At 43.8% G+C, this 9409-nt stretch overlaps 1 protein-coding gene across 1 annotated transcript in view; it reads right to left on the bottom strand.

Annotated features, from left to right (window-relative positions):
- The window catches only part of ZBTB20 (zinc finger and BTB domain containing 20), a 750151-nt gene extending 741129 nt beyond the window's left edge, over positions 1 to 9022 (bottom strand). The window contains exon 1 of the mRNA XM_075000257.1: positions 8968 to 9022. The gene's annotated coding sequence lies outside the window, so the exon portion shown is untranslated. The remainder of the gene's footprint in view (positions 1 to 8967) is intronic.
- Between the last annotated feature and the right edge of the window lie 387 nt (positions 9023 to 9409).

Here is a 9409-nt window from a genome sequence, read left to right on the forward strand (position 1 = left end):
TTTTGTATTCCTTTTGCATTAGGACCAGGCCATGGCGATACCGTCTCCCGCCCCGCCCCATCCAGCCCTTGGCGAGATCACTGGAGAGACAGAGTTGCCAGCTTTAATACATGTAATTGAAAGTGTAAATTGGGTATCAGTACAATTCAAGGAAAACTTTGGACTACTTCACTAAGGATATGCCTATACTACAGAGCTTACAGTCATGTAGGTGCACCACCACCACTACTGCTAGCATAGATGCTCTAAGCAAGCAGTTCTCAAACTGTGGGGCAGGACCCCAAAATTGGCTGAATTCCCATTTTAATGGGGTCACCAGGACCAGCATTAGTCTTGGTAGGACCTGGGAATGAAGCCTGAGTTTCATCTGCACCAGAAGCAGGAGGGCACAGGGCCTCCTCTCCCCATCCCTTTCCACACATGATGGTGGGGCTCAGGCTCTTCACCCCATTCAGGGGTCATTTGGTAACTTGGTCATCAGAAGGAGCTTGCAGTGCAATGAAGTTTGCAAAATCTGGCTCTAAGCTGATAGAGAGCTCTCCCATTCACCTAATTACTCTAACCCCCATGAGCAGCAGTAACTACATCAGCAGGTGAAGTCCTCCTACTCACACCTATGTTGGTGTAATTTATGTTGCTCAGGGGGGCGATTTACTCACAGTCCTGACTAAAATCACTTATACCAACCTAAGATGTAATGTGTATATAGCCTAAATTTTTGTGCTCTAGCTTACTTATGTAGTCAAAGTTCCCATACAGCACAGTAGCTCTCACAAAAATCTTAAGATCAAATCCATACCTTGTATAACTCCACCATTGCCATTTAATGTCATTGCCAGGGCTTAATCTTCAAAGATTAAATTAATCTCTAGGGCTAGTCTCTGCTGTCTGTTGTACTGTGGACTAATTTCACCAAAGTCAATAGAGTTACAACCAGAATTTGGTCTTTATTGTCAAGCCACAGGAATCATGAAATGTCTTCTAAGGTATAAGGCACTTACACAATTCCCATAGCCTTGATATATTAGCACTACACAATCTTAAAAATATTTATCCTCAAACTCGTATTTAAAGTAAGAACATACTGTTATACCAATTTTACTGATGGGGAAAAGAGATGAAGTGATGTGTCCAACGTCACACAGAAAGCCTGTGACGGAACAAGAAACTGAAATCCAGTCTGCCAAATCCCCAAAAAAGCATCTCAACTCTAACCCATGAGCCCTTTATATTTATCAAGAAGCACAGAGTATTGATATGTGCCAAGGCAGTTCTATTTTACAACAAACCAGGGAGGAAATTAGGAGTCTTTATTCTTGTATCTAGATTTAAAAACACAAAACAAAAGAATACCAAGATTTAAGTAAAACTGTATTGCAGTGGGTAATAATTCTCCCATCCTTCCTGATTTGTCTCATCTCTCTGCTGTAGTTCTAAGTGAAGAGTACAGTCCAAAACTAATACACCTCCCACAGTGATCATGAGGGAGTCCACATTCTATACACCATAAATCAGATTCCATTGGATTTCATTCACACATACCATATAAAGTGAGATTTTTCAAATGCACCACTAGTATTCAAAAGCCATTTAAATGCTTTTGAAAATCCCACCTCTACCCCCACTCCTTCTGACCAAGTTTTATTTTGGGTTGTTTCTCTTAATGGTGTTACACTGCTACTCTACATGAAGGGTCTTCATGATTACAGTAAGGTAAACAGTTCCAGACTGATGAAGTCACCCATGTTAACTTATGTATAAGCCACCCATATCAGCTTGCAATTACTATGTATGCCAGCAATGGGCAACCTAGGCTAGTGAGTGAGCTGCGTGAGTGGCCCTCCATCTTAATGGACTGCAATATTGATGTGACCAAGTTAGTCTCCAGGGGCAGAATAGTTTTGCTAACCACACTTGCATACCTCACATCTGCAGAATGTACCAAATGAACTGTAGCAGACCCTTGACTGGATACAGAGGGAATACATTTATCAGAGAGGTAGCAGTCTTCATCTGTATCTGCAAAAACGATGAGTCCTGTGGCACCTTATAGACTAACCAATTAATTGGAGCATAAGTTATTGTGGGCAAAGACCCACTTCATCAGATGCATGTTTTTTTAGAAGAGGTACATTGCTCTCACTGACAATGTTGTGTGCAATCAGCATGCACTTCAATTCACTTGCCCTTTCTTTACAAGCATGTCACTTTAGTAATACCGGTATGAAAAAACCTTAGGTGCATGGAAAACAATAGAACGTGGCAATCCTGCACATGGACAACAAAACAAAATGAGCGTAAGACCACAGCACAGAACCCCAATGGGCCACAAGCGGCTCAAAGGCCGCAGGTTATGCACAGCTGGGCTAAACTGTAACATATGCACCAACAGCTGACTATTTCAAAAGACCTTTAATTCAGGTACAATCACACAAGTCATTCATAGCTCATGGCAATAATATGGTTACAAAAATTTATTTTACTAAGTATACAAGTAGAGCTGAATCTTGATTACTATCTGTTCAGTGCTTTGAAGATATTAAAATAACACTTCTTTTACAGTACCTTCTATAAAAAGATTCATGAGCATTCACAAACAATAACGAATTAGGCCTCAAACCCCATCTCCATACTAGCCCGTATATAAAATACTATCTCCATTTTACAAATGTGATAGCATGTTAAGCCTACAGCTTTAAAAAAGAAGTCACACCTGTTCTGGCATTTCCGGTCTTTAGTCAAGTAAGCTTGCAGAAAAGCTAGGAAATAACTCCCGATTACAAGGGTTGTAGTTTTACCACTAGAAATACTATAACTATGCTTTCTTCATGATGGGTGCTAAAAAATATTATTCATTCTTACCCCCATCTAGATATCTCCTTAGAGAAGAATTGTTATCCCCCTTTTCATCAAAGATTTAAATAGAAAAGAAATGCTCTACTGAGGTCTAAGACTTTCTTATGCAAAAAACACACAACAGAATATTTCCTAGAATATTTAATGAGTACAGATGAAAATAACACCATTATTGTTAATATATATAAAAAAACACTCTGCATGATAGAGGAATCTTGATATTTATCCCATTTCTTCATTGACTAATTAATTTGCAAAATAAGCAATTCCAGAAATGACTCTCCAAGTTTTTTGTATGAATTACTACATTTGTACTGCATGTCCAAATCAAGGGCATGTTGAAGTATATACATTGAGCTGAGCTGAAGGGAATACCCAAAATAATGAAGCCAAGAGATCTTGGCTGTAGTCTTGCATACAGAGATTGTTCCCTGCTCCTCCACTGATTCACTGAGTAAACCTGGCCAAGAATCTTCACCTAAATTAGGAACTTCTGCAGCATCCATCATTTTAATATTTAAGTTCCTCCAAGTAAAATTAGATGGGCTTAGAAGCATGATATCAGCTTTATGAAGTCCTTTGTTTTGTTTTTTTCTTTAATCAGTTAGGCTACATCTAGACTGTAGCCCTAATTCAGTGCCATCCAAAAGACACAGAAGTTTGAAATAAGGGGCTATTTTGAGGTTTCTGCCAACCATCACATGACAAGGGATAGTGGAAACAGAATACAACACTCGAAATAGCCATTCCATTTTGAATGATGAGAAAAAGACCCAGAGATGCTATTGGATATATCTGTATCTTGAAATAGCACCAATATTTTAGACATAGTCTTACAGAGGTTCTGTCTAGATTATAAGGCAGGGCATGGGAATCTCTTCTTTGTCTCTGGGACTTCACCTGTAATACAGAAATAATTTCCACCTTTGCAAGGCAACTTTTCACACTACAGATGAAAAACATGTGAAAGGTAAAGTACCATAATGAACTGAGTAATATGTATACATGTCACTGCCCTCTGGATTGATTGATTGATTCAGAATTGTTCAACTCTGTCATAGGCCCTCTACTGATAACAGTTAAGAAGCAGAGAGCCTTGTGATTTTACAGCAGGAGGTCCCTGTGCCACAATAAAGTAATGACAATCACAAAATTAAAACTGACCACATATTTCTAACTGTATTATTAGGGGCCTGGGTTATGACTCATTTGAAAATCATGAACTAACTTTTGGAAATGTGAAATATCCAAAACTTTGGCAAATGATTAGGTATTAATTCACAAATTCTCTCATATGTGCCATCAGAAAGTTTTCTTCTGTTAGAAATCTGGGATTTTACACCTACAGATTAAATGATTAGATTTAAAGTAATGCTCAAATCTTCTGTAATGTTCTTCCTGAATTACAAATGGACTATTAAATCAGTGGAATGCCAATCAAATGCTTTTGTACTTTGAAAGAAAGGTTTAAATAACAAAAGATGTTTTTCAGGCTTCTCTCTTTCTCACTGAAGTCAGTGTTCAATATATACATTAATTACAACCTATTTACTATCTTTTCGAGTAAGACCACAATTCAAAAGATTTTGAGAATATGAATTTTTAGAAAAGTTATAATCAGGGAGTCTCATGAATACTGGATCTCATTAATCAAACTTGTCGAGGAAGAGTATAATCTGAACTAAACTTCAAAATCTAAATAATGTTTATATGCAGGAAGAAGAGTCAGTGGTATAGTTGTTCTAACAAGTTTGGGAGCTATGGACTCAATTCCTAGTTCTACAGCTCACTCACTATAGGACCCTGGACAAATCACTACTGAGCTAGGAACACATTTTCAAGAGATTAACCACACTGGAGCTACATCAGTTTGGACCATCTGAGGATCTGATCCTCAATATTCAAAGTTACTGAGCACAGCTGTCAGGAAAACAATTTCTGTCCCATGGAAAATTTTGACATTCAGAAAAAAAATTCATCCCAATTTGGAACAAAGTAGAAATCTCAAAAATTCACTGGAGAGATTCTGAAAATGTTCATCAGAACAAAAATGGAATTTTTCCTGAAAGGCTCTTGTGAATTTCACATTTTCTTTGCAGGCAAAAAGTAAAACTGACAGGAGTCCAGCAGGCAGCAAGCCATGACTTTCATGTTCCCCACAGAAAACTGAAGTGTTCTGGCAAAACTGACATTTCCCCAATCAATAAACAACAATAAAAATGCAAAAGTGGGCATTTTCTATCAGAAAATTATTCCAACAAAAAATTCCCAAACAGCTCCATTTTGAGTATCCTTATTTCCTATTGCAGACATTCAAGCCATTAGTCTTCTCATGCCCCAGGCCTCCCTCTTTGAAAAATGGGGGATTATACTATGTTCCTACTATACAAGAGCTTTTTTTGGCTTAATTTAAAAATACTTGCAAAGCATACTGAGCTCCACAAATGTAATACATTGCAGAAGAGCTGCCATTATTATTCTCTTAATTTCAAAGATATGATTTGTATTTAAAAATGCATTCCAGAAAAACCCACTGAAATGTGCAGATTTCAAGATTGTCTTCAGGATAATCATAAATAATCAAATTTCTATATTAAAGACATTTTTCTCCTATAACAATTACTTAGATTTCAGAAATTGACTTCAAGCAGGCTTGGTTCATTTTACCAGATTGAGATTCCTTTATTTATTTTATAGCAGTTATTACTGTCACACTGTTTAACTCCATAGCCAACTTTATGTTACCTGATTGTGCATATTCTCAAATTTCTGAGCTCATTTAGATGGAGAAGACAGTAGGGTCTTGTGCCTGCTAATAGGACAGACTAAGGAGACCTGTCTTCTAGCCTGAGTTCTGCCAGTTCATCAGCAACTCATCTAACACTCCAAGGCTACGTCTACACGTGAAGCCAACATCGAAATAGGCTATTTCGATGAATAACGTCTACACGTCCTCCAGGGCTGGCAACGTCGATGTTCAACTTCGACGTTGCGCGGCACCACATCGAAATAGGCGCTGCGAGGGTACGTCTACACGCCAAAGTAGCACACATCGAAATAAGGGTGCCAGGCACAGCTGCAGACAGAGTCACAGGGCGGACTCAACAGCAAGCCGCTCCCTTAAAGGGCCCCTCCCAGACACAGTTGCACTAAACACCACAAGATACACAGAGCCGACAACTGGTTGCAGACCCTGTGCCTGCAGCATGGATCCCCAGCTGCCGCAGCAGCAGCCAGAAGCCCTGGGCTAAGGGCTGCTGCACACGGTGACCATAGAGCCCCGCAGGGGCTGGAGAGAGAGCGTCTCTCAACCCCTCAGCTGATGGCTTCCATGGAGGACTCCGCTATTTCGATGTTGCGGGACGCGGATCGTCTACATGTGCCCTACTTCGACGTTGAACGTCGAAGTAGGGCGCTATTCCGATCCCCTCATGGGGTTAGCGACTTCGACGTCTCGCTGCCTAACGTCGAAGTTAACTTCGAAATAGCGCCCGACGCGTGTAGCCGCGACGGGCGCTATTTCGAAGTTAGTGCCCCTACTTCGAAGTAGCGTGCACATGTAGACACAGCTCAAGAGTCTTAGATGGAAGGTGCTCTTACTGATGACATTCTAGATTCCAACATAGTCTAGTAGATCTCATGAAAATGACATTCCTGAAGACAAATATGTTTTAAGATTTTGATACCTCATTCAAACTCACTCGGACAGAAAGAACCAGTGTGAATTACTATGTCTCCGAGGGAAAGGAAGATACAGATGGCATCATTCTTTCTCACCAACCTACAACACCTAGGGTTGTCACTGACATTCCTCAACCAACAGCAGAGCCACCCTGTCCATAGGGCAAGTTGGGACAACTACTCCAGGCCCAGTGTTTTTGGGTCCCCGCAGCAACCATCCCAGCCATCCACTAGATGCATGGGGGCGGGGGGGAGAATTACCTCTGGCAGTGCACACGTGACGTGCACAGGTGGCAACAGCAGGTGGTCACTTCCCTTGGGCCTGTCTCTCCCCTCTGCACTCACTGTGCAGCAGCCAGCTCTGCCACTGCCTCCTGGCTTGCTAAGCCCCACTGCTCCAAGGCGGTGGGAAGCAGCCTCTTCCCTGGGTCACCTATGGAGACGTGGGGCTAGGCCAGGAGGGCGCAGTGGAGTAGAGCAAGCTGCCACTCACACCACGTCAGAGGGGTAGCCGTGTTAGTCTGGATCTGTAGCAGCAACGAAGGGTCCTGTGGCACCTTATAGACTAACAGAAAAGTTTAGAGCATGAGCTTTCGTGAGTTAACTCACTTCTTCAGAGTTAACTCACGAAAGCTCATGCTCTAAACTTTTCTGTTAGTCTATAAGGTGCCACAGGACCCTTCGTTCACACCACATGGTGACTATGGAGGGAAGAAAAGGTGACCCCCTTCTGCTGACATTCCCACCATCGGCCGCCACCTCTACCCCAGGTAATAATCCCTGGCCAAGCTGGGTATGGAAGGGGTCAGGATGGGGAACAAGTGGTAAAGGGACAAGGTCTGCAACGCAGTGAGGGTGGGGAGGTGGGAGCTGCCCAGCCCCATGTCAGCCATGACCAGCAACCCAACTTGAGTCTAAATCATATTATTGGACATGGTAAAAGGACTAACAACTTCATTACTTGTCCTTTGTTAGCCTCAGCATAAAATACTGAAATGGTTTTAAATGCTGATACAACCACTTTTAATGTTTTCACAAGATAATCCAATTTCCAAGTGGAAAATGTATTCGAGATACTATATTTTTCCAAAAACCTAAAAGTGAATTCTCTCTCCATGTGCATTGCAAGAAGCACCCCCTGTCAAGAAGGTACCCTCCACCTCACCCTTCCTAACCAGACAAACTACTCCCCCCCATGTAGTTTATAAATAAATGTCCTGATCGTTAATAAAACAGCAAATCCTGTGGCACCTTATAGGCTAACAGATATTTTGGAGCATATGCTTTCTTGGGCAAAGACCTGCTTCATCAGATGCTTATGCTCCAAAATATCTGTTAGTTTAGAAGGTACCACAGGACTTCTTGTTGTTTTTGAAGACTACCTGAGTTACCCCTTTCATAAAACATGATGCCTAAATACTACACAACAAAGCAAAAGGAAAAAGTATTTGGTAGTGCAGGAGAAACCGATGTTATTTTGTCAAGTACACAGCCCCAAAAAGTTCCAAGCACAGGGTGCTCTGAGTGGGACAAGCTCAGGCTGGGGAGTAGAAAAAAACAACTCCAAGCCATTTTTCACAGGGATGTAGTATCTCCCAGTTAAACACTTCGGTTTCAGCTAGGCAAGCCGCACACCCCTCCCCCGCATGCCTCCTCTCCACGCGAACCATTACATACCCCGCCCCGCTTTCTACAGTTACGTTCAGCACTATTTATAATGCCCCTTAGATAATGGTGGTTTGTCGGCATGTGAGCATGTTGGGGGGCGGTGGGGGGAGAGTGCACTTGGAGGACAGGGGCGGGGCAGTGACTGAGCCCGCTGCCCCGCCGCCGCCGGGATAAGCCGTGCGACGCTGCAGCGGCTAGTCGCTGGGGTGCAAGACTCCGTCACCAGCGCTGCGGGAGGCAAGCTGGCTCGAGGCGCCGAACGCCCGGCGTGTTCTGCGCTCCCCGGCCGGTCCCAGGGTGCTGAAGGGGGCTCAGGCTGCCGCCGCGGGGTGGGTGGGTGGGGGGGGATGGGTGTTACTTGGCGACGGTTTAACGGCTTTCGGGGAGTTTGAAGCCTAGAGCGGGACCTGCGCTTCGCTGGCGGCCGCGGCAAAACTTTTCCTGGATTTATTGATTGCTCAAACTTGGCCGCGCGGAGCCAGGGCCCGATCCGGAAGCAGCTGCCCGGCCCCTGCAGACCGGCCGAGAGGCCCCGTTGTGCCTGACCTAGCGGAGCAGCTGCGCTCCTGACCCTGACCCTACCCCCCCGCTAGGGCGCTCCAGTCACGGTCCAGGGCAGCCACCAGGCCCCGAAAAATCTGCCTGTGCTCCGCGGTCCCACTCCAAAGCTTGTCACCACCCCACAGGTACCCGCCAATAGGCGGGGCAAGGAACCTGCCGGCCCCTCCTTCTAACCCTCAGCTGACCCCGGAAGCGCGGTACCTCTCTCATCTTCTCTCTTCCCCTTGTACTAGCTCGACACTTTCACATGCAGCCGCCGCCGCTTAACCGGCCTTCTTATTGGCCCCTGTCCCTAAGTACCCATATTCCGATTGGCTCAGAGCCACGCTACTCCCAAGAGGACCCACCCACAAAACTCACGCTTTCTATCCCCGCCTACTTATAATTGCTCTTTTCTTATTGGAATAGAGGTCCGCTCTTTTCCACCATGCGCCCAGTCGATTGGCATAATCACATGTTTATCCAGTAAAGCTCGTTTGTCATTGGTGAAGATCTGAACGATAGCGTCCTCTTTCGCGATAACAGAGTCTTGATTGGATAAATTTTGCTGTCATCCCTCCGGACAGGTAGCTGCTGGTTGGCTACCCAAGCTACCCCTCCCTACATAGCAGGTTAGGTTGCGAATCCTCCCCTTTCTACGCAT

Source organism: Carettochelys insculpta, chromosome 1 (genome assembly GCF_033958435.1).
Source record: "Carettochelys insculpta isolate YL-2023 chromosome 1, ASM3395843v1, whole genome shotgun sequence".
NCBI classification, from domain to species: Eukaryota; Metazoa; Chordata; order Testudines; family Carettochelyidae; genus Carettochelys; species Carettochelys insculpta.